The 25,001-nt window shown below is 37.0% G+C and overlaps 1 protein-coding gene and 1 long non-coding RNA gene across 4 annotated transcripts in view; one reads left to right on the forward strand and one right to left on the reverse strand.

Moving 5' to 3' along the window:
- Positions 1-25,001, forward strand: part of LSAMP (limbic system associated membrane protein) — a 631,931-nt gene that overhangs the window by 285,049 nt on the left and 321,881 nt on the right. The gene's annotated exons all lie outside the window — the stretch shown is intronic.
- The window catches only part of LOC114233396 (uncharacterized), a 58,500-nt gene continuing 41,800 nt past the window's right edge, over positions 8,302-25,001 (reverse strand). Inside the window, exon 3 of the long non-coding RNA XR_003619544.2 lies at positions 8,302-8,433. This is a non-coding gene — a long non-coding RNA (uncharacterized LOC114233396). The remainder of the gene's footprint in view (positions 8,434-25,001) is intronic.

The following is a 25,001-nucleotide window of genomic DNA, read 5'->3' on the forward strand; positions in this document are numbered from 1 at the left end:
GAAGGGTGAAAAATTATGGGATGCATTATCTTCAATCTTATTTGAAACTCTAATTAAAACAATGGACGAGCACTGTTTATTGCTTATAAAATAAATGAAGGAGGCACCGCTAACGTAATAATGAAAGTTTAAGCTTCTGGTTGTTTTTCCCCTACTTGACAGAGAGTTGGTGGTCAGCCAGCAGAGTGCTTCCTGGTTTCCACAGTTAGAGACACAATGCATCTGTCATTTGACCAAGATGAATGTACTGACCATGCAGTAGGGCTGCACCCAGCTTGTACCACAGGCCTAGACTAGTGGTTCCTACCATCTGTGATTTGGCAAGCCGTACTGTCTTTCACTGGGTCAGGGAAATGCTATCCCATAGTAGCAAACAGTTCAGGCTCAGGAGTCAGACAAGATTGGGTTCAATTTTCATCTGACATATTAGAGCTGAATTTTTCTCTACTGAGAAATAAGAAACCTACATCTTAGGGATGTTGTGAATTAACATAGATAATGCCCTCTGCATATTAAACATTCAGTAAATGCTTTCTATTAACAATACTAGTTTTGACAGGTTCTCACTTCTAGTTGGGTATCTAGCACTCATAGGAAAAGATACAGTTGCAGCTGGTGTAGTTCAGTGGTTGAGCATCGACCCATAAACCAGGAGATCACGGTTCCATTTCTGGTCAGGGCACATGGCTAGATTGCTGTTTGGATTCCCAATACGGGGAATGCAGGAGGCAGCAGATCAATGGTTCTCTTCCATCATTGATGTTTCTCTCTTTCTCTCTGAAAATCAATAAGAACATATTTTTACAAAAAAAAAAAGTTTGTGTTTTTTTTAAGTATGGTTGATGGTGATGTTTGTGAGATTAAGACCAACAATTTTAGTGTCAGACAGAGTTATATTTGAACCCAGGCTCTGCTACTTATGAGCTGTGAGTTCTTGTGTAATAAATGTATTGTCTCTGAGTTTTCATTCCCTAAGCTGTAAATGGTTATGAACACAACAATGCCAAACCCTCCAAGTTATTGGGAAGATCAATGGAAAATGCATGTTGGTAATATATGTTGAATGGTTTCTACAAGTCTATAGTGCCTCACACACCATAAATATTTCATCAGTAACATTTTTATATAATTAATAAGAGCCTGGGAAATTTTTAGACAAAACTATCTATGTGCTTGCTGAGAGAATTATTAATTTCATAGATTTTATACATTTACTTACTAAATACTTACTGATTGCTTTTTATAGCTAGACAGTGGGAATACAAAGGAGACCAAGCTAGGAAAACCTCTGTTCATGGATTTCATTATCTAGATGGGGCGGGGGGAAGTTGGACTCATACCTTATAAAGTAGCTAAACCACAAGGTGATGTGAAAGAGAGTGATTGGGGTCTAAAGAGATTATTGGTCAGCACAGATCCTTCTGAAATGATACAATTTAGACCAGGGAAGAATGCAAATATAGGAAGGGAGGATGAACACATTTTAAGCAGCCCTAAAGTTTATTAAGTTATGTTTTTGAAAAAGTTTGTCATTGAATTTGAATATTGATTTATGAGGCTACAAGGTGGCAAGACCCACATTAATGACACGGAGCAAATAATTTAAAAAAGAGAACTGCAAGTTCAAGAGCTCTGAGGCAGGAATAAGCTGATCAGGGAGGCCAGCTGTCTGGAGTATGGTGAGCAGGGGGTGGATTAACAGAATATGAGGTTGAGAGTTAGAGACAAGATCGTGTAAAGGCTTTGTAGATGATAGAGTTTGGGTTTTATGGTAAGTTCTCTAAAAAGGCACCAGACATTATTTAGAGCTGGTGAGAATGGTCTGCTTTCCCTTTTTAAAGGTAATCTGCCTGCTGGGAAGACAGATGGTGGTAGCTTATCCTAGCATTACAGAAATGTGTAGTAGGGTGGAGGCAGTGGAGATGAAAGGAAAGAAAATATATATGGAGTATATTTGGGGAGTAGGATTGTTGATGAATTTCATGAAGGAGAATTTTTTTAAAAAAGGAATCAAGGATGGCTTGAAAAGAGTTTATTCTAGACAAATGTGTGTCCTTTTTTAAATCTCATCTCTTAATCAACTTGGACAAAATCAACCCCAGTATTTTATTCAAGGGAGAGTTCTAGATTATTCAAGTCATATTTTGGCTCATTCTAAAGTGTGATGCTTCCTACCTAACTTTTCCAAAAACCTTAAAGAGACTAAGGAAATTTTAACAGAAAAAAAAAAGAAGAAGTAGGAATGCCCTAATTGGGAAAGAGAGCTCACCTTGGATACCACGTGTTGAATTTTACTGTGTGCTAGACTCTGTACCCTGGATTTATTTAAATTATATAAACTAAATAGTGTTAAGTGAACTATAAACTGTATTACAATAGAATTTTGAGTATTTAAATCAAAGTATATTATAAGCCCCTAGAATAATGCCAAGCCAGATGCTGAATAACTGTATTAAATTAATTGAGTAGGTATGAATATTCTCGATTTAAATGTGGAAATTGAGACACACTGAGTTTAAGCCAGATGCTGAAATTCTCATAGGTTGTGCAACTGAGCCAGAATTTGAATTCATTAAGTATTTGACTACAGTTCACTGAACAGGAAGGCAAGTGCGAATCTTTAAAAGCTCCATTCTGAGGATTCCTGTTATGAAAATGTCTGGGCCTTATTCAAACCCAGAAAAGTTTGAGTATGTCAAGACACTTTGGTTTAGTGATCTGAGGAATGATTATGATCAAGATCTCATTCTCTTTGTCAAACCCTGCCCTATACTCTACTTATACCAACATGGAGGTGGTAGAGGAGGCACTGACAAGAAACAGAAGTAGATTGATACAATGAGGAGCAGATTCTCTTAGGTAAACATTACGGGATAATTCAAGACACTATATTTGGGGAGATATACACTGAGTGGCCAGATTATTATGATCTCTAAATGCATAAAAATCTGGCCACTCAGTGTATATCCTATATAATAAAATGCTAATATGCAAATTGTCCCCTCAACCAGGAGTTTGATCAGCAGGCAGGCCAGCCAAACGCCCATGTCCCCTCCCCTGGCCAGGCTGGCCGAACCCCACCCATGCACAAATTCATGCACCAGGCCTCTAATATATATATATAAATATATATATATTTATATATATATTATATATTTTTTTTTTTTTTTTTTTTACTGAGTGGCCAGATTATTATGCATTCAGAAATCATAATAATCTGGCCACTCAGTGTATATCCTAAAGTTAAAATGAACTACAAAATAATTCACTGAATTATACCAAGCCATTAGTTATAAAATGATTGAAATGTTTTTGTTATTATTTCAGGTAAAGGGAAATAAAAATACTAAGCTATTATAAGAGACTAGAGGCCCGATGCACAAAGACTCGTGCAAGAATAGGCCTTCCTTCCCCTGGCTGCTGGCACTGCCTTCGCTCTGGCCGGAGCTGCCTTTCCACCTTTGCTCCGGCCAGAGCGGCCTTCCACCTCTTGCCTCGTCGCGTCGATTTGCATATTCCCTCCTTATTGGCTGTGGGCGCCACCATCTTTGTTGTGGAGTTATGGTCAATTTGCATATTCCATCTTTATTAGATAGGATTATTAGATAGGATAAGGGCGAGAACTAAGGGGAGAAGGGAGAAATGAAGAAAAGGGGACATGGGTAGAAAAACAAAATGAGAGAATAATGCCTGAGGATATTTTTTCTTTTAAAATTTTGGGGACTTTTCTGTCATGAATTCATGAGAAACACATTATGTACTAGAAAATTATGCTCTGCATTTTTATCCGAGTCCTTACAGCCCCTATTTTACAAAGGAAATGTGAACAACTGTGTGCCATTACAAGTAATCCATCAGGTGTGGAGAGCAAGTTAAAGGCAGCCTAACATTTCACATTCTCCTCAACCCCATTCTTATTGCCAAGTGGTGCTGGTTGAGGCTTATCTCAGCTGCTGAGTGTCCTGTGGGGAATATGTGCTACCAGGTTAAAGAGGTATGTCTTTCAAGGACCTAAGGGACATTAATTCTAAGGCATTTGTACTATTTTCTTCAATGGATTGCTCTATCAGTAACTTGCTGATTAGCTGCAACGGATTAGAGCAGTGGTTCTTGATGGAGAAGCATCTGTTGTTCAAAGGGGTCCTTGGACTTGAAAATTTGAGAGCTATTGGTTTTAGGACTGTCTCTGTCTACCTGTTATGCATTGTTGTTTATAGGCTAGGTTTATCATTCAAGACTCTTTTGATCACAAAACAGAATAGCTGACTTAAACTCGCTAAGCGTTGAGGGAATTTATTCATTCACATAAGTAAGGAACACAGTGGGAGCTAGCTGCAAGTGTCAGTTGACCGACCTCTCTGTGCCTTGCTTTATTTGCTTCCTTGTTTACCTTATTCCCAGATAGGCTGTCTTCTCAGGGTAGGAAGATGGCCATTGCAACTCCAGACCTTGTATCCTCTGGGTTTTAAATCCCCTGGAATGAGCAAGCCTCTCTTTCCCAAAAGTCAATAAAAATCTCAAACCACTTTATTTCATTTTACTGGCTGTGATTGGGTCACATCTCTGTCTCTTGACCAATAACAGATACACTGCTTGTCTCAGCCCTGGGCACTATCTCTGCAGTCATCAAGTGGGTATCAATCAACTTACAAAGGCAGAGAGATGAAAGTAGGTGTCCCTCAATGGATCCTTAGAAAAGTGAATGAAGCCTTAAAGAGCAATATGTGTTCATTTAGAGCAAGAATGAGTGAAAGAAGTGGAACGATTTGGTGAGGAAAGGGAAGGATGATGGAGAAGAGGAAAGAAGGGGGAAAGAAGTTATCTACATGGATATGATCTGTACTTCAATATATGTTTAGAATTTCTAAGTAGATAAAAAAAAATTTTATTTATATGGAAGAACCTGGGACTGTATATAAAAAACTATACTTTATATATTTTCTTTAAAAACTTATAGTAACAAAATGCTTAAAAAGTGGGACAGTGAGAATGAGAATAAATTATGTTTTAATCTCATCATAAAAAGATGCTCCTATTCTAATTCTATTTCCAACATGGTCAATGACGTACAGAGAAAAAAGAAATACAAGAATCTCTTGTCCCAACTCCGAGGCCTTATTTTTAAAATAGCACCATTTGTAGTCCGTGTGTTAGTATTGAATAATCTTTTTTCCCAGTCAGGCATCAGATGACTGAGCTATGTTTTAAAGAACAAACCAGCTCATGTAAGAATTTTTGCTACCTATATTTGTACCTACATAGTTGAGATTAGTCAACTCTAGCTTTCTAACCAGATGCTGATAACCTTGGCTTTTGTATATAAAATCACCTATCAGATCATAGGAATGTTGATCAGCCAAATTACCTGCCAGGGAATTCCCTGGAATACAAACCAACAGTTAAGTAAATAAGGTATACAAGTAGTAAGTGGGCCAGAACAGTGGCAGATATATGAAGGGAAAGAGAAAACCAGCTAGATAGGGCAGCCATGAGATGGGCTAAAAAGCTTGTTTGTTTATTGTTGTTTTTTGGCACAATTACTCAAAATGTTTTTCTCTTTATAATATTGTCCTTGAAACTACTGGGAGTGTTCCCTGGGAGCTTTGCCACAAGCTGTTGTGTATGCTTGGGAAAGTTTGTCATCTTTATGTTTGGACTCTGAAATAAAAGAATATTTGGGCTGCTATTTTTAGAGTTGGTGTCCAGAATACAGTGGATATTGAGAGTGAGATTGGAAGCCCAATTGCTTTAATCGCCCTCCAGATGAACACACAGACTACAGAGTCTGGTGCATCTCTGAGGTTTCACTTTCCACTGGGCTGACCTCCAGAAAGATCCAGCACATCCCAGCAGGGCTGGATGTGTCCCCCAAGGCTTTGCAGGCAGAACAAGTAGAATTTCCATGGAAACCTTGCATATGCTCATGTGTGCACATCCCCACCTGGCATCCATCCTTCCTGTGACCAAGCCAAATGAGGCAATTTGTGCTATGGCCACTGGAAGCGGGGCTTGCTTCATTAACCCCACATCATGCCAGCAGGATTACAGGGAAAGGGTGTTGGTTTCCTTTAGGGAATGCAATTTTTTTTGTTGGGCCCTTGCCAAAGGTCACACTGACAATGTTTTGAGACAAGCTGGGCCATATCCTCCACATAACTGCTATGTGTCTTGTGGCCAGAGTTCCTTTTTGTAAATAAAATCTAATATAGCAGAGATCTACTTACCTTGGGAGAGGAGGATGCTATTTACCCAAGGTAGGAAATTGGCAATGTATTATCAGAGGGTATTTTCTGAACAAATGTTTAGTCAGAACCTCTCCTATTTGTCTTTTTCGGCCTGAGCATGTTCTGTGGAGCGCAATGCAGTTCCACTCCTATGTTCATGATTTACCCAGAGCTTTGGCACAAGCTGTTGTGTATGCAAAAGGAAGTTCAGCATTTCTAATTATATTGTGTACCTAGTCTATTATTTGACACTCCTCTGTAGTGGCAGATCAATTTTATCAACATTTCCTATTTCCAAATACCAAGGTCCTGTGGATTCTCATTTTGTCAAGTTTTTCAAGGGATACCATGGAGGCAATATAAATATAGTGACATAGTGTTACACATTCTCACTTTACCATGTCCATCTATGAACCTACCACATCCAATCTATTTGTGATTTTATACTTTTCAGCAGCCTGAACATTTGTTTTTGACAAATACCCAGGAATGTTGTCACATTGCTGAAAGGATTTTAGTTAGCTCAGGTGACATGTGAATGGCATTGCACAAAAATTTTAGTGACATGTTGTTTTAATGTTCTTTTTCTCTGCAGAGGTCACAGGAAAGTGAGAATTAAAAATTGTCCTTTTTTTCTGCATTGTATTCTTATTCTAATTCTTAATATTAGTTGAAGAATCACATTATCTGGATGCTTTCTCTAAGATTTCTAACTAAACAGTGCAAGGATATCTCTTGCAATTATGGTGATGGACCAACCTCCCATGTAGTAACAATGGTCACTTAAGTGATATTGATCCTTGGCATACTGAAATAGTTTTCCAATGTGCAGTCCCAATAGGTGGCAGCGCAGCTGTGTCCTCGACTGTGTCCACTATATCACCTGACACAGACCATGATGCAATTATGAAAGCAAAGGATGTGGAATTCCAGGGTGCATAACATGAACAATTCCAGTTACCCTCTTACCCATGGACATGGTGGGAATGTGTGTACCCACTAAAGCATGGAGGGGAGATACTGTTCTACCTGTTTCCAAGAACATCATTTTGTGGGGAAATGTGTGACTTTTGAAGTCAGAAGCTCAGGTACTTACTTTGTCCAAGTTTTCTGACTATCTTTGTTGTTTTCTTGGGAGAAATAAGTGAAGCGATGTTTATAAAAAGGGTCTGGTTGATCATAGTTATTCAGTATATGACACTCCTTCCACTCTGCTGTGATCTGGTTAGGGCAACAATTATATTTTCACCCCTGGAATCTCCCAAAATTAGGACATTGCTTGAAACAGAAAACATTTTATAAATGTTTATTAAGTAAATGAATTAATGCATGACTGTTAACATTGTGAAATGCACACCTGGCCGGTGTGGCTCAGTGGTGAGCATCAACTATGAACTAGGTGGTCACAGTTTGATTCCCAGTCAGGACACATGCCCGGGTTGCTGGCTCAATCCCCAGTGTGCGGCATGCAGGAGGCAGCCAATGAATGATTCTCTCTCATCATTGATATTTCTATCTCTCTCTCCCTCTCCTTTTCTCTCTGAAATAAATAATACATATATAAAATTGTGAATTATATACAATCACTCCAGAGATTCAAATTACAAAATACAGCAAGCCAATAAAAATATTCCAAGGGCTAGGACCATTTTGTTTGACCCGGTTATGAGAATAAAGATAGAACTACATTTTGAGGAACTTATCAAACAATTGACAGTGATGCTTTAAAAGCTTCTGTTAGAAATGCTAAACAGTGTGATGTATGAAGTTGATCTTTAAAAATAGTTGTTTTAGAGGAAATGTCTGTTGCTTAAAATTAATATTCCTAATTAATAGAAAGCAGAAATATAGAACTATCTCATTTTTAGTGTGTCTCCATGATAAAGTCAAAGGGTTTCACTGCTATTTGCCACATGAGCCAATGTCTGTACAAGAAACATCCACAAACACTGAAAAGAAAACATTTGCCTACTTTTAGCCTTTCTTGTGACACCAATTCCCACTTCAAGAGCAGGTATATTAAAAGGAACTTTCTCAACTTTTATTTTTAAGTGTGAGTACTTTTGTACTTGTGGATTTACACATCTTCTGAAAATGACTTAAGACTTGCAAATGTACTCTGCTGGTATTAATCTAAACATGCATTTCTCTTCTTTTTCTGCCTTTTCTTCTACCTGTTATCCCTTTCATTTCACTCCAAGTGCTTGTGCTGCAATAAAAAAAAAGGACATAGTTGCATGCTACTATTTCTACATGACTAAGGTGGGGTATAGAGATGCAAAAGGAATGGAGAGGATATATCTGCATCTTATGTTCAATACACATATGTGCCACTTGGATATGATTACCAATATCAACAGAAAATTGTTCAAACTGATCAGCCACTATATAATTTAACATATAAACCAAACTCATTTGGTATCCTAATTAATTAAACTTTTATATAGCAAATTAAATAATAAAAGCCTATGTATTTTACATTTTATTAGTAGACAATTCTTAGCAATCCTAGAGACACCTACTATATTTGAGTTATTCTCTGTAAAAAATCACATTATCTGAATCCAGACATCTGAGAAATGTATAGAAATGATTAAGATCTAAACCAGCAGTTCTCATTTTAGCTAGATTTCTATTTCACAGAATGCCTTAAATTTCCCCAGAACAAGAAAAAAAGTAGGATCTAGACAAATCTCATGTGTAAGAAGTAGAATTTATTGGCAGACTTTCCCCATCTCCCCAGCTAGATTCTTAACCCCTTAAGAAATAGATCAAAATCCTATTTGTATCTCAAACACTGAGCCTAGAGCTCTAACTCTGGGCTTTGATGTTTAACAAATATAAATGAAGGACATATCCACGGTATTATATTCTATCATTTATTAGATCTTGAATGCACCCTGCCTTACTTCGGAGAGAAATTTGTCAGAGGGATTGATATCCTTTGGACATGTCCCATTGATAATGTTCTTGAGAGGGACTTGTCCTCTGGATTTCTGCCTCTGTATACCCACAAACTTCACCACTTACATTGAGGCAGCTAGGGTGAGTCATAACTCGTATCAATTCAACTGACATTCAAGCTGAGTTTACACATTGTCTAACAAAATACAGTCAGACGTCCAGGTGTGTTAGCTGCATTTTTGAGCTTCCCTGTTTTTGTCATGATTTTTCTTTTCACGTGGACAAAAGCTTAGAAGATTTGAGTTGATATATTCAACGACCAAAGTCATAGTTATCTCAATTTCCCAATTTTCTCACCCCAAAAAACAAAAACTCCTTTTTATCCTTGCGGTCTGCAGAAGAATCCTGCCTGCAATTGGATATGAAATGCTGTCACATGGAGAAAAGACTCAGAGTCTAGATGCAATTATCCACATTTTCCCCACAGCTATATATTTCGAAGTGTTTGAAGGAATATTATTTACCATGAAAGAGCAATGAGGCCAGGCACAACCACAGATCCTAATCTCTAACCTTTAGTGTCTTTTCTCTTTTGGTTACTAATTTTCAATCATTTCCAGTTGTCATTCTTGCCAGAAGAAATACCAGCAAGATTTTTTTGTTTTCATTTTTCTCCATTATTTGTTGAACTGTGCTAGTTTATAAAGTCCATTATGAGTAGTGGTTTGAAGGGGAGTTCAGAAAAAAACTCAGAGCTACTGTACAAAATGCTGTTCCATTTCATTGTTTTTCCAACTGAAATAGAGCAGCAAATAAATGCAGTCAATCTGTGGGGAACCAATTCCTTTTGAGGGTAGGACAATCAAGTTGAGGAAAGTTAAAGAAGAGGGTTGTGGATGGTGTTGGAAAAGCAGATAAGAGGGTCAAGGCAGTGAAGGAGGATGAATGAAGGAGAGAATGCCACTAGATGCCACCAGGAAAGAAAAATATTAAGAAAGGAAAATAGACACCAAGGAAAGCTAAAGGAACAGAGGAAAAAATAGGCAGCAAAGAAACAACAACAACACTGTGATAAATCATTAACAGCTTTGAAATGGAGAGAAGTAGAAAAAGAGAAAACGAACAGAATATTCCAAAAGATGGTATCTCCTGATTATTGTTGGGGGGAAATAGGCACAGAAACAGATGAAGTCTTCTTTTGTTCTCTTAAGAACGTCATTGTATGATATTTCAGAGCAGGCTTTAGATATGGAAATGCGTTCGTCATTGTCTTGCTTCCTATAACAGAGACCATTCTCTGCTTTCAAGTGGGAAAGACATAGCAGGGTAGATTGGACACCATACACAATGGGCGCACTCCAGGCTAAGTGAGAGGTCCCTGGAAAATAAATGACTTTGAAGTGTTTCAGGGACTGATTTCTTTTTCTAAAGTCTCCCCTTAAAACCCCAAATCGCTGGATCCTTCCATACCCTGCTATCTAATTTGCTCCCTATCCCTCAGATTAACAAAAGTCAGTTCGTTTTTTTGCTGTGCTAGATTAGGAGTGGAGTTTTCAAATGAAAACAATAACCCCTTTCATATGTACAATGATTATTTTTGTAAAACTTTCAAGTATTTATGACTCAAATTGAATTATCTTCCTTGAGTATGTATGTGACCATCTCCATGCCTACAGCAGTGTGTAAGTGCTATAAACAAGTTCATTTCTTTAAATGGCTCCTAACTCTACACAGTCTGCAATTTCAAAGTTGAATGGAAGGAATTTACTCTCTTCTTTTTTTCCTCACAGTTTAACATTTTCATTTTATGTTTTTAGATCTCTCTTGGCCAGAAACTTGTTCACAACTATAATTTTAAATATGGTTAGTGGTGAATCAGTCCCTAAAATGTTTTTAAAGTTATTTACATTTTAATTGACTTAAAATGCTTAAATGCTAAGGATACATATTTAGATTTAGTTTTTCCAAAATGATTTAATTTAAGTAAACTTTTGAAGGTTTGAGACAAAGACCTCACCCTGAATGACTTCACAAAGACTGAATTGCTTTAAGACAAGAAAGTTTGGTATAACTTTGTAGAAACTCAGAAGGCCTCAGGGCCCACAGATAATTTTTTATGAGTGATTCGCAATGATGTCTTTGATTTTCTAGGGTATGGGATTGGTAAATCTTCTATTCAAACTGCAAAAGTTTCAGTAGATAAAGATTTACAATTGTCGTGGACCTGTCTCCATTCGAGTGGCTCAGTTACTTCTCATCTTTGCACACCAGTGGACACTGCTGAGTGGTTCCATTGTTCTTTCTCAATGAGAAGTTCTTCTTTCACCAAACACATGAAAATAATTTCACATTTTTTGCTTTTATGCCTAGCATTCTAGTGATATAAGGTGATAAGGGAGTGTTTGCTCAAAACTTGTATTCTTATCGTTCCTGAGTACATAGGTCTTTTTTTCCAAATCACAATTTGGTGGTAAGGAAGGTGTGTGGCCCCTTGTTCCAGAGTTACAGTCCTACAGTTTCTTGGTGAACAGAGCTTTTCTCTAAATATATCTTATATTATCTGAAACTCAATTACTTAGGTAGGGCATCTCAAAATTTATGGAATTATCATACAGCATCATACCCCAAAGATGGGTTGGGTAAACCTGACTGATGTCTGTTATGCCGACAGTCTCAGGGCAGATACTGATTTTTCCCTTTAGTTTAGTATTCTGGATACACATTCATTTAAGATAAAAACCATCATTGAAGAGAGCACTTTTGATTCACAATAGTTATAGTGAAAGAGGTGAAGGAAAGAGTGTGGCAATTAAAGCTGAATGGCTTTTGTTCTTCAAGTTTCATGATAAATCAGTAATTGTTATTAATTTTCAACTTTCTTCCACATCAAAATATTTCCCATGTGATATAGCTTTGCCTATTGTTAGAATGTCATCAAAGTTGAAAAACCTAGACTGTCTTAGCTATTTCTTCCTACATGAGTTGCCAGAAATAGAAGTTATGTTTAGAATATATGCAGAGGATAAACTTGATCTCTGAGGAAAAACTGCTTTGGTTGTGGCTCATCAATGGAGGTGTCAGGGGCCACTTTCCTAGAGCTCCTATTAAACATCACCAGTGGTATCCAAATGAGAATAGAGCTCACACTAGCTTTGGTTATATCTCTTTATAAATGGGCAGAAGAGAACTCATCAAACACTATTAATATACTGCTGTTTTCCTGTTGGTTTTACCATGAGAATTGCTTTTGTAATTTTTTTGGGGGAAAAAAATATAAATTTTAAAAAGCTATTTTGGTTTCTTCAGTTTGGAAAGTAACTGAGGAACTGAGGAAATGTTCATCTTTCCTCTGAGTCTCTATAATTTATTTTACCACTTAGGCATCTTTTATCACAATAGAGTTATTTGTTCAGAAGTCTCAAACCCACTAGATGTAACCTAGGGGCAGGGACATCTCCTCCATGCCTCCAATGGTTACCATAGTTCAATGACTACCCAGTTACATGTGATACTAGAAGTGAATGTGGGATGGGTGAAGGGAAAGCATCTATGAACTTTCTTCCATTAAATGTGAGGTTGAGGTTTATGGTGGTTAAGTGACAGGTTTTAAGAATGTGTTAAATTGTAGATATATAATTCATTCATTTGTCATTTGTTCACTCATTTGTTCAATGCATAGTTACAGAGTACTGACATAACTTTCTAAATCATGGAAATAAACAGAGAAGTGGCTGTGTAGGCTGTTTATAGTGGAGATGAAAGAAAAGTAAAAACCTACGTAAAAATTAACAACAAAAGATTAATAAATATTGAAGTGTAATAAGTATGACATAGTATTTATCATATAGAGATATAAAGAGTGCACCTGGATGTCTACCTCACACCAGGGGGTCAGGAAAGACCTCTCTGAAAAGGAAACATTTAGAATAAATTCTAAAAAACAAAAAAGAGCCAGCTGCATAAAAATCAGAAGAGTGTTCTTAAGAAAATAAATGAAAACTGCCTATTTACCCACCACTATGGAATTTATCATAATTAACATTTTATATATATTCTGCATTTGTGTGTGAGTTTGCTTTTCTGTATATGTTTGTATGTACAAATGGGTTTTACTATAGAGTATGTTTGCTTTATTCATTCAGCAGTATATTGTGAATATTTTACCAGCCCACTACATATATTTCTACAATCTACATTTTAATGACAGTGTGGAATCCAACTAAATTCAACTAATATTATTTAACCAGCTTCTCCTATTATTTCCACACTTATCTTTTCTCCAGTGTTTGGATACCTTGATTTTTATTTTTGTACAGTGATGTCTCTGAGAAGGGAATATCTATAATGAAATAATGAAGAGTGCAGGCACAGCAGCCAGCCTGCCTGAGTTTTGACCTGGCTGTGCCATTTATGAGGTTGCAATATTTCAGTTGTTAATTTAGGTGAATAGTTTATCCTATCAGTTTTGTCATCTCTAAAATGGGCTTATTAATAACACATTACAGTGTTGCTGGTAGGTTTCATTGAGATCATACTTATAATGTGTACAGAGGAAGGGTTGGCACCACCTGAGAATCTCACTACATGTGAGCAACCATTTTTAGGTTCTAGAGAACTTTTTGGAGAAGGAAATATATGTGTCAACCAAACATTGTCTGTTATTATTCTAACTGTGGGAGAAGTTTGAGATTTATTTTTTAAAAATTTGTAAGAAAGTTTAGATAAAGTCAAAATTGTGTGTCCAGATACCTCCCAGAACTGACTCAACAATTATCAAGTTTCCATGACCTATGAAATCTGTGGCTGTGTTGACTGGGAAGGTTAGAAAGGTTGCAAATTTATCGCTAGGCTCAATATTTGTACATAGATAAAGTACTTATCTTTTACTCACTGAGGTCTCAATGCTAAGCAGGAATACAATATTTCAGTTTTTAGCTTAAGGTCTTACTGGAGGCAACTATTACTAGGTGAAAAGGTCCGCCAAAAGGCCAGGCAATGAGAAAACTACACACACATGAAATGTGATTGGGATTAAAATAATTGAAGATGTTGTGACCTTCGTGACTTTAGGTCATCACATTGCCCCTGGCCTGAGTGTTCTTAACCTAAGGTTCCCGTAATGGGCTTCGTGGTGTCTGTCATCCGTCTGAAATTGTTGGTATTCTTTAATAAGAAGGTCACTTGATAAGCATAGAATTAATGTAAAGGGAGTTAGCAAGAATAACTGAATGAAGAGAACCTGATGATTCCATCAAATTTTGTTTGTTTGTTTGTTTGTTTGTTTTTTACTCAGGGCCTAAGGAAAACTTAAAATGGTCTGTGATATTCTTAAAACCCAGAGCCCAAAACAAAACTTTGCATGAATGGATATTTGGAGTTTTTCTAAGTTAAATAGACTTAATCATGTGTGTGTGTGTGTGTGTGGGTATGTGTGTGTGTGTGTGTGTGTGTGTGTGTGTGTGTGTGTTTATTTTCATTCTACTAGGAATTTTATTCCAACAGATAGCCATAAGATTGTTATCTGTGAAGAAATGGTTGGGGCTAATATTATACAATACCTTATATCTTATACCAAACTGATTTAAGATGGCTTAACTATGCATGCAAGTAATATTTATTAAAAGAGACAAAGAAATGAAGGTAAAGGGAAAATTATAAAACAAAAAAAAGATGAATACAGCAAATGTTGAAGTTAGTACACATAATATGTACAAAAATTATATGCACACATGGCAGCATTATCATAAATATGGCTCTGGCAGTCAGCTCCAAATGGAGATAGATGATAGATAGATAGATAGATAGATAGATAGATAGATAGATAGATGATAGAGAGATAGATAGATAGATAGATAGATAGATAGATAGATAGATAGATATAGCTTGCACTCTCACATTACATCCTACATTTTTACTCAACTGGTAGGTTGATTTGAGCTCCTAGTTCTTCCTTTCCCCAGCACAACTCAACTTGTTGCTATCTAAATTCTGATTTTGACAAAATTGTTATGCAAATAGTACCTCTAAAATAGAAATAAGATGTGAACTTGCATTTTAAAAATATTTTTATTGATTTTTGGAGAGAGAGGAAGGGAGACTGGGAGAGAGAAACCTCAATGTGAGAGTATAACACCCATCAGCTGCCACCTGCATAACCCCTAATGGTGATTGAGCCCACAACCCTGGGAATTGAACCAGCAACCCCTCAGTCCACAGGATGATGTGAAATGGCATTTTTTTCTTTATTGATTAAGGTATTACATATGTGTGAAATGGCATTTTTAATGCCAGAATATATAGTGGTATAAATCCATCAATAAGCATTCTGGCTATTCAAGTTGTGTTCCTTGGACCAGCAGAGACTCAGACTTGCTGAATCAGAATCTGTATTCTAAAAGATCCCCAGCATATTTGTATACACATAAAAGTTTGAAAAGCAAGATCTTATGATCAAAAATTCCATTTTAAATATTGACAATAACAAACTTCATAATTGATGAGGAGTGGAATTTTAGTGTAATGTAAAACAAAAATTAACTTGGATTTAGATATGTATTTGAGTCCTGACTCTGCTTCCTATTTTCATTTATACAAGACTCAATTAGTATTTACCTCCTCCTCTTCATCAGGTATATATGTAGGTAATGGGGACACAAAGGTAAGTAAGACAGAGCCTCTGTGAACCTGAGTGAATCTGCGAAAAGATGGAGATTGAGCACATCCAATTTTGTTCTCCCCCGAACTCTACTAAACCTGTTCTACAGGGATTTTTTTCCCCTCTAAAGACAAATGTACTAGGGGAGATGGGGAAAACAAGACAGGAGAGCACAGCCAAAGCAATTATGGAAACTGTAAAGCAGTTGGATGAGTGAAACTGTTTAAGCAAACATGAAAACGCTGACACCTAAGCCAATAACAAGGAGGGCTGAGAACCAAACCAATTCTTCCTACTAAATCCCCAAAGCATCCAGGAATTGGCAGCACCATATACAACTGGAAATAGGGGGAAGATTAAGGTGGAGGTGGAGGGGCAACTAAAATAAGCAAAATTATTTGAATGATATTTAAAAATGAATTAAATCCCTATATCTCTTTCTTTGTTCATGTCCCTGGCTGAGTCTCCTTCACTAAACTAAGCAAAATAATTTAGATTCATTTTCTGGAGAAAGTAAAACAGGGTCTCTGGACTGGAAGAAACCAGATACAGTTAAGGGTTGGGTACATAATATTTTTGTATTAAATATGAAACCCAGTTCTAATTTTCCACTGAGACTCCAGAATACTGGCAGCCAGACTTTACCTTCTGTGCAGAATATTGTATGACTCTTTCTGGGGGACTATAACTAACTCACAAGGAAAGATCTAAAAAACAGTCATCACATAAAAAATCTGAATCCATAATGATACAATAAGTGATTAAGGAAAGAAATGTGGGAAGAAACAAATCTTCTTTGCAGAAGTGGTCCAAGTAATCTATGTAGATATTGTCCCTTCCAGGAGGTGGAGGTGGAGCATAATTCTCCACTCCTTGAGTGTGGGCTGCTCAAAGTGTTTTCCTTCCAAAGAGGACAATATGCAAAGGAAGAAATTAAAAAAAAAAAAAAGAGTACAGTGGAGAAACCTGCCAAACTCTGCCTGAGCCAGGTGATCAAGGTCAATGTGGTTAAGTCAGGATCAACAGTGACAAGTCATGTTGACAGCATGTAGTCTTCTTAATATGAGGTAATAAAAATGGCACTCACTCTACCCCTGTGGTGTCCTCCCAAAACTCATAAACTCCATCTAATTATGAGAAGAATATCAGACAAATTCTTATAGACCTTCAACAAAATGTCTCAATACTGTCAAAATCATCAAAAGCAAAATCAAGGCTGAGAAATGTTACAGCCAAGAGGAGCCTGAAGAGACATGTCAACCAATGTGGTATCCTGGATATGATCCTGGAGGAGAAGAAAGACAGGCAAAAACTAAGGGAATGTGATCCTGGAAAAGACTATGGACATTAGGCAAAAACTAAAGCAGTTTAATTTAGTTAATAACAATGTATCAATATGAGACCATTAATTATGACAAATGTACCATACTAATGTAATATTTTAATAAGGGAAAATTGGTGTGGATTTTATGAGAAGTTTATACTGACTTTGCAATTGTTCTATAAATCTAAAATGGTTCTAAAAATAAAACTTATTTTAAAAATAACAACACCTCTGTGACTATTTTGTAACTACTAATTTGAACTTCTGAATCACTTCACCTTTTTTTCACCCAGTCTCCCAACCCCCTCTCCTCTAGAAACCATGAAACTAATACAAAATAATTTTGAATGTAAATTATAATTGAAAAATAAAATAATAATAATAAATAATGGGGAAGGGGTAGGCTGTTGTTCTTCTAAGAAACCTTATAGTAAAGCTTCCAGTCAAGGAATCCCACCCAGACCATCAGAATATCTAATCACCATTTTTAAAGTCATTATACCAGTTGCATTTATTTAACTTACCAGTATTTTAGACATCACCTTTCCAGTGATGTACTGTTTTGATTATACATTGCTAAATAAATAAATAAATAATTACCCAAATCTTAGTGGCTTAAAATAGCAACCACTTTGTTATATTTCAACATCCAGGAATTTGAACAGGGATTGAGGAGGTGATTCCTTTTTTCTATGTGGTGTTGACTGAGGTTGCTTTATGCAATTCTGCCCACAATTGGATTGCAGGGTCCAAGTGGGTTTCACTCACTTTCTGGTACCTTTACAGGATGACTGGAAGGCTGGACTTGGCTAGACATCTGGGCCTGATACCTGCCTGTACATGGACTATCCAACATGGAAGCCTCGTGATAGTCAAACTTTTAACATGGCTGTAGAGTCTTCCAAGACTCACTTATATTTTATTCCATATTTTAAATATTAATAGCAAATGAAGATTACCAGCCACCTAAGAAATGCCCCTATCACCAAAGAGAGAAACAGAACAACCAAAAGAAACAAATAGATAAAGGCAACTTGAAGAAAAGAGAAAGGGCTTGAACAGGGAAACAAATTTAATATTAACATTCTTAGATAAGAGAAGATATTGCACCTCTATATAACAACTCTTGAAATTTTAAAACATGATGATAGAAATGAAAAGCTCAATAGATGTATTGACATTAAACACTGAGAAAATCTGTCAGGAAGTGGAGGCACAAGACACAAAGGTCAAAAGTAGAAGAAAAAAGAAAAGATTACACTACAGGACCAGTCCAGAAGACCCACCATCCAAATAATAGTAGTTACAGAAAAAGAAAGCAGAGAAAAAGGAAGGACAGAAATCACCGACAGAAGAATTTAATAAAAATTTTCTGAAGAATATGAGTTTTCAGGTCAAAATGGTTGAAAGTGCAAAGGAAGAAAGTAGATTCACCCCACAAGGTACTTTGCCTTGAACTTACGAACGCTGGCACAAAAAGAACCAGGAAACCCTGGCTGGTTGGCTCAGTTGGTTGGATGTTGTCCCACACACCAAAAGGTTGTGGGTTCTATTTCCAGTCCGGGCACATACCTAGATTTCAGATTCCATTCAAGGCCAGGGTGCCTACAGGAGGCACCCAATCGATGTTTTTCCTCTCTCTCCCTTCCTCTCTCTAAAAATATATACTCAGGTGACTATTAATAGGAAAATAAACAGAAAAGCAAGTCACATTCAAAGGATCAGTTATCAAAGGGATTTGTACTTCTCAGTAGCAAAACTGGGATGTAGAATTCAATGGGAAATATCTTCAAAATTATGGAGGAAAATAATTTCCAATGTAGAGCTCTCCACTGGAAAAAAAAAAGTTGGTATTTTTACATTCACATTTGACTGATAGACATAAAATTTATAAAATGATGAATACATGTCACACCAATTAATCAAGAAGTTTCTGTAGGATATGTTCCACCAAAATGAGTAAATAAACAGATGAAAAGAATGCTGTGGACTAGAGAAAATAGAAGATTTAACTTGGGACAGAGGCAAAGAAAACTAACAGATATAGAAAGCAAACAGTTTAGAATGAACTAAATGGCATTCCCTACACCACCATTTATTGACTAAGTTCCCTGAGTAATGTAACTGACCTATCTGTGACTCACTTTCCTCTTCTGTACAGTGGGGATAATCAGAGTTCTTGCCCCTCACATGAATTGTTGTGAGATTTAAATCTAATAACACATAAATATATCTGAACAGTGCCTGGTGCAAAGTAGGTGCTCAACAAGCATTGGCCTTCACTATTTATGCTGCGACCTTCGTGGTGGGGTTCAGGATCTGAAGGAGGGGCCAATGCACAAATGAAAATGCTATACACGAAATATGAATTTAGAAGGCATTGGGGGACAGGTGGGAGCCTCTTTCTTGAAGAGACACACTGACTTCTGGCCTGGTCCGCCTTTTGTTTGCCTTTTATTTATTTGACTACACATTTTCCCTTTAGCAATGCATACAAGCATATCAAAGCTAAAGTTCGGTAAACAGTAAAAGGATGATCAGGTTAGGGAATTGCCTTGAGCCACCACTATCTCAACACGAACAATTGGTGCTTAGCGTCAGCCCTGCTAACGCCCAAGGTCCATCAGCCTTCTGTGTTCTTTGGTACACTCTCCTGACAGTACTGGCAAGCAGTGGCTTCCCGCAATTTATTTTTAAGGTCCCTTCCAACTTTGCTTCTTATTCAGTCTTTATTAAAAGTCTCAATGGGGAAATTTGGACACATGTAATACCTTAATCAATAAAATAATTGAAAAAATAAATTTTAAAAAAAGTAAGATAAATGTACACCCTGGCCAGGTATCCCAGTTGGCTGCCCCATACACCAAAAGGTTTCAGGTTTAATCCCAGTCGGGTACATTCGGGAAGCAAAAGATCAATGTTTCTCTCTCTCTTCCTTCCTCTCTCTCTAACATCATTAAAAAATATCCTCATGGGAGAATTTTTAAAAAGTGACATAAATGCATTGGCTTATTTTAAGAAAAAATAAGTCTCCAAATGCAAGCCACATTGTTTCCATTGCTTAAGTTCATAAACTCTGAGCTAAAGATTTTATTTAAAGTGTTTCCAAAAACCTTCAAAACCTACAAACAACTATAACAAGATAAATAACAAATAAAACAGTTCCTTCCACTTCATAAAATACTATTGAAAGCATCTGCATTTGCAAGTTATCCTATATACTAAAAGTGGTTGACACTCAGCTGTTAACCCAGTGGGGTAAAATAAAGGAAAACATGATAAAAAGTAGAGACTCTGCATCCTATTAACATAATAACTAAACTGAATAGACAAAGAATGCCAAATTCCCAACTTTATGACTCTTACTGAGGAATGATCCAAAATGTAGGCAGACCTTTGGATTCTAACATCTACCTAAGGGGTTCCCTTTCAATATTTTCGGTGTGTGACTAATTTGATGGGTATCCCAAGATTATAAATGTTGAGAGTATTACTGTTAGTGATTTATAAAAGCAGAATTACTATTTCTTTTAAATATAAAGTATAAAATGTGGTACTACTGCTTTCTTAAGTGTCTGATTTTATTACATCTTAGGGTTATATTATATTCAGGGATCTCTGGTTTTCTAATAGCAGTCACTAAGGCAGTAGAAAAAATGCATTTCTGGAATTCATATATTTTGTGAAATAAGGAATAATATAATGAGCAGCCTCACAACCAAATAGAAATAAAGCCTTCCTTTTTAACTTCGTCTGCCATCCTGTGCACTGTCCAGGATTGCTCTGGGCACTGCTCCCAGCACATGTTTCTAAAGGGTAACCCAGCTCAGAGAACCCTGTGACACATGTGAAAGACGAAAGCCCCAGACTGTTACAGAAATATTATTTGCAGTATTGCAATAAGAAGAAGGAAGAGAGCCATGGTTTCACAGGGGCAGAGAGTCATCCTGGACTAATGGAAGTCATGCAGAAAAAAAGAGATGAGTCTGATCTCATGTTCTATCAGAGCATCCGGGCCTTTGCAGTGAGCCATTTCCTGGAACACAAAATCGGGAGGCAGAGGGCGGGTGGTGTTAATCGTTCTTGCTTCCCAGGAATGCAGAGCTTATTCCAAGTGGTCTTCTATTATTATTTTTCTTCTCATTTAGAAAGTCAACTTACAAATTACACCTCAGTCGGTGTTTTTGTCCAAGTGGACATTCCTGAGATCCTCCTCATTGCTCCTTGTGTCTTGTAATCATTGACCTACTTGATTCAGAAAAGAATATGTCTCACATCCCGTTCTTCCTCATTCCATCTTGTGACTAGTAAACATAATGGCAATAATAGTAATAACAACAGTGACAGTATCAACAATAATTTGTAACAGTTACTGATCGTTTCTCATGTGCCAGATACTATTCTAAGGGCTTGTTGCATGTAATGATTTATTAAGTCCAAAAACAATCCAATAGAGGAGATATGGAGACTTAAGAGATGTGTAGTAATTTGCCTAAGTTATTATAGCTGATGTGTTGTGGAGCTGAGATTTTTAACTTCCTTAGACTACTTTTGCTCATTATACTACACTGGCTTTGGAATTCCACATCACACAGTAACCGGGAGACACACGCAGTCCAGTGTCATTTGGGAGGCCTAGGACTCGGTTACAGTCCTGAGAATGGTAGTGAGGTGAGTAGCTGCTGGCCTAGGGAAATCACTCCCCCTCCTAAGTTTAACTTGACTGAGCAGAGTGCGTGAACATTACGCGAGCCTCATGCATGTTGTACTACAGAGGCATTAGTGAAGTTGTCCCAGGAGTTCTATTTTAAGGGAACACCTTCAAGAGCTAATTGGTAAATAGGTAAGAGAGAAGTTATATTATTCAATGATTAAAATGTACTATTTGTCTAATGCAATCATTTTTAATCCTTATCCAAGAATATGTTTTATTGATGAGAGAGAGAAAGAGAGAGAGAGAGAGAGAGAGAGAGAGAGAGAGAGAGAGAGAGTAACATCCATGTGAGAGAGAAAGTGATTGATTGCCTCCCATACCCATCCTGACCAGGGATTAAACCCACAAACTAGGTATGGGCCCTGACAGGGAATTGAACCCACAACCTTTTTGGTATACCAGATGATGCTCTAACCAACTGAGTCACCTGGCCTGGCCAGAGCTACAATCATTTTTAAAAGTAGAGTTCAACATATACATCTGTATAAGTGTATAAATATATAAATCATAAGCCCAATATGATTCTAATTAAATATAACTGTGACTGAATCACTTTAAATATAAATCACTAGATATAAGCCTTATCAATATTCTGACTGATTTTATTTCACCTATACTTTTCTGTGTTATCTGAAGTTTTGGTGCAGAACAGATGTTATTTGTTAATCAGAAAACACACAGTGAAAAAGTTTCTGAATTTTAAACTTTTCTACCCTACATCCCTTATTGGTCCTTCAAGTTTGCTGTTTTACAGGGGATGGCAGGTGGTGGATTTGAATGAAGAGAGAGCATGACTTAACATGTCTGAACACAAAAACTCTTGTTGCTTTCTTCTCTATCTCCTACTTAAAACAAGTCATATAGAATCTGGAATTTCATTTGTCATTTCATATACGCTCCTTTATCTGATTCTGTAAATAGTTGCTCTGTATCATCACTTTCTTTCTCTCTGCTCTTTCTCACTGTTTCTCACATTCTCTGACATTGAATTTGTATCTCTTCTTTCTCTCTACCTCACACACCCTCTCTCATGTTTATTTGTTGTAGATACATTTCTGGTTTCCTTCCTCTGCCTGAATACATTAAAAAAAAAAAAAAAAAAAACCAAACATCTGAATACTGGAATCTCAGAACCTTAAACTCATTAGTACTTAGAAAAATATTTGAGAATCTTCGCAGAGAGTTCAAGAATTATCAAGGATATGAATATGCACTGAAATTCAAATTTAAATTGTCAAAGGCTAAAGTCATGTGAGTAAAAGGTAAAAATAAATTACTTGAATCAATTATTAGTAAATCTAATATATTTTAAAATGTTGTTATTAAAATGGCCTCTTATTGGTTAAAGGGAAATATAAATATAGATATTGGCAAAGGTACTGTGATGTGGGTTGGCCTAGGCGTTTGTAAGATTCCCGGGAGAGAGCATGGTTAACTTCCCTGATGGTTTTCATTTCAAACTCTCTCCTGCCTTCCTTCTCTAACTACTAACAATTCCCAGGACCCCCAGACCTGCCTTACAGATTCCACCAGATCCAGTCTTTCTAATTGCAAACTTCCTAGGCTAGTTACAGTGTTTCTAAACACCTTAAAGATCACGAGCTCTATGGGTCAAAAAGTCCATCTATGAAAATACTAAAGGGTTGAGCAGGATTGTAACATTTAATTGTTAAATGGATGACTGTTTTTCAGACCGTGAGCCATTCTAACTCCTAGATCTTGTATTACTTTTCTTATCATAGTTAGTTGGAAATTTATTCCTCTGGGTTCCAAAGAAAGATGTACTAGCTGTTTTAGACTGCATAGTCAAGCCAAATTCTGTTCTTTCCCAGCATGCCCTTCATCATACACTTGAGCCCTTCTGTTAAGGTACATATCTTCGCATACTCTCTATCACTAAAAGAGTGACTGGTTTTGATGAGTTGTGGACCCGGGATCCACATTTCTCAGGGGAATCCTGGTCTCGAGCTCCCTTGTTAAAGCATCTGTGGAGCTTCAATTTCTCTGTTTCTCTGTCACTCAGCATTCCAGTTGGAATGCAACTTTCTGTTTTGTTATCCAGCTAGGAACACTTATCCCTGCAGGAAAGCAGGCCTCACCACAGCACATGGCTTCCGTCCAAGTAAATCCCACTGAGTAATGATCTTTCACACACTGGAGGGGAAGCTGTCTTCTGTTACCTAAACCCTTCTATTCATCTCCCTAACTCTGCCTCTGAAAATTTAGTGCTAGTTAGCAGAAGCAGAGTGGTTTTCACATGCTGCCAACTTGTTGCTGGAGTCCTCTTGATTTTGCACCAACTTCCATTACAGCCACCTCAACCTCTCTGAAAGCACATTTTAAAACAGCCAGCCAATATATCTCTTCTATTAGAAAACTCTTATCAGGAGAGTAGTGAGAAGACTGAATGCCATTACCCAAATAATTGACAAATTAGCAGAAATAATGAACAGAAAAGAAACAAATGGACTTGCAAATCTGTGCAAACAAAATACTAAACAAATTTTTCATAACCTATGGATAAAAATTAGTGTGAAAGGAGGGACAAGGAAGGAAAATAAAAACAACAGACTACTAAGATCATAAGCTGTACGACTTTGTGAAAATCTGCTTTTACATAGGGCATTGTAGGTCCAAGCTTCAAAGTGGAAAGATTTTGAAATAATTTACCACGTGATTCTAAATAAACTCTTTGAACACTCTTAATTGCATTGATAAAAATAAAGAACTCCTATCACAGTGCAAATTCATGAACCCACAAGTACTAGGAGTTGCCTTCTGTTAGACACCAATCAGAGGAAATAAAACTTCTTATTGATCAAATAAAGACATTTACTACCTGTGCTACCATTTCTCAATGGCAGTGCCTGCTTAGCTGTGTAGCCATCCACAGCCAACTGTCCTACCGTCTGTCCAGAACTGTTTCTATTCAGAGGGATGTGCTGGCAGTAGTGGACTGCACGGGAAGCTGGGAGGTCTTTGTGGCAGTTAGTTCTATCACATTATGCTTTTACTGTCATTGGAACAGTCTCAAATGATAGGCCAATCAGGCATGTTTCTTTATCCCATCCCATGTATCACTCACTAGCTGTGGCAAAACATTTTTCCTAGGCAAATTGAAAAGTACTTTTTCCTTTAGTCAAAAGCCCTAGAAATGTCTTCTCTGCTGTTTCACACCCA

The sequence above is a fragment of the Eptesicus fuscus genome, chromosome 3, assembly GCF_027574615.1.
Source record: "Eptesicus fuscus isolate TK198812 chromosome 3, DD_ASM_mEF_20220401, whole genome shotgun sequence".
NCBI lineage: Eukaryota > Metazoa > Chordata > Mammalia > Chiroptera > Vespertilionidae > Eptesicus > Eptesicus fuscus.